The sequence below is a fragment of the Triticum aestivum genome, chromosome 7B (assembly GCF_018294505.1).
Source record: "Triticum aestivum cultivar Chinese Spring chromosome 7B, IWGSC CS RefSeq v2.1, whole genome shotgun sequence".
In the NCBI taxonomy this organism is placed as follows: domain Eukaryota; kingdom Viridiplantae; phylum Streptophyta; class Magnoliopsida; order Poales; family Poaceae; genus Triticum; species Triticum aestivum.
The window spans coordinates 373,111,825-373,113,309 of record NC_057813.1 but is presented as its reverse complement, the minus strand read 5'-3'; the positions used below and the strand labels follow the sequence as shown (position 1 = coordinate 373,113,309).

The 1,485-nt window shown below is 42.5% G+C and overlaps 1 non-coding gene across 1 annotated transcript; it reads left to right on the top strand.

Moving 5' to 3' along the window:
* Positions 1–498: 498 nt before the first annotated feature.
* On the top strand, positions 499–603 carry LOC123163334 (small nucleolar RNA R71). The gene has a single exon (XR_006481852.1). It is a non-coding gene; the product is annotated as a small nucleolar RNA R71 (small nucleolar RNA).
* The last annotated feature ends 882 nt before the right edge of the window (positions 604–1,485 follow it).

The window sequence follows — 1,485 nt, the reverse complement described above, 5'->3', positions numbered from 1 at the left end:
TGTGGCTAATGTCATCAAAGGTGAACTTCTCCATGTCTGGTTCAGGAAGCACATGGTCTATATCAACCAGAGGTGACTCCTCAATATCAAAGGTAACTAACTGCAGCTCTGGTTCATCCACAGAAGAATCATCACAATGCAAAACTGAACCTCGAACACTAGTATCCATATGATCTGCAATGTGTGTGTCAACTAGGCTGGTGTTATCATCGTCAAAGATAATCTATGAAAGCTCAATCTTGTCACACGGAGAAACTGGTTCTGGCTTTTGTGTAAGACCTTCTTGCTGAGGTGAAGTGTGGTGATAGCAAACCAACAAATCTGAGTTGGGTCTCTCACTGTACCACCGAAGTTGGTGGAAAGCTATGCTCTCAATCAGCAAAAAAGGCATCATCAAGTGTCTTGTTTGTAATAGCTTCACCTATTGCCATATCGACGTAAGCTCGAGTGTCCAAAGTCAACCCTCTATAGAATATCTGCAGCTCTAACCATCTCTCGAGCCCATGATTAGGACATCTCCTGAATAAGGTTTTGTATCTCTCCCAAGCATCATACAAGCTCTCACCTTCACGCTGGACGAAATTGAAGATCTCATCTTGAATTGCAGACTGCTTGTGTAGTGGGAAATATTTATCCAAGAAAGCTCGTGATATCTCGTTCCAACCGAATGATCTTGATGGCAAGGATCGATACCAAGCACGAGCATCATCTCCGAGAGAGAATGTGAATAACATGCACTTGATAACATCTTGACGAACTCCATGGTACTTTACTGTATCTGAATACTCCAGGACTCGGAGCAAGTGCTCGTAAGGATCTTCAGTAGGCAACCCTCCAAATTGATGTTGTTGAACCAAAGCAATAAGACCAGGCTTTAGCTCAAAATTTTCCGCCTTAAAAGACGGCCAAAGTGGCCCTGTGAAATAGCATTGGCTGCTTGGCATGCAAACATCATGAAGCATCACCATATCTCCACCAAGTGTAACTATCAATCAACCTGCAAATAGATCAGATTTCCTACACACACTCATAAACAGTAAATACTAGTCAGAATGTTAGTATCCTAATAAGCTGAAGCAACAACAAGGAAAAATATAAAATAAATACACAATGAATTAAACATGAAACTGAAATAAACCTAGTATATAGCTAACATAATCGCTCGATGCTAGTCCCCGACAACGGCGCCAAAATGATCAACCGTAAATATAGCGAGTAAATCGCCCACAAACAATAGATGTCGTTTCTCCTCAGGGACTATGATGTAGGGCGGAACCCTATGGGGCCGATCTTTCACGTTTGGAGAGGATCCCTATGAGGAACACGAAGAACGCGCGGAAGAACACGAGGGAAATCACGCGGGAAAACAAGAGAAACACTCAACCAACATGAATATGATCACGCAAGTGCTAGATCATCGAGGCACAAAGTAACACGAGATCCAAAGTCAACAAGTGATGATACAAGAGTAACCGTTCTTCTCTG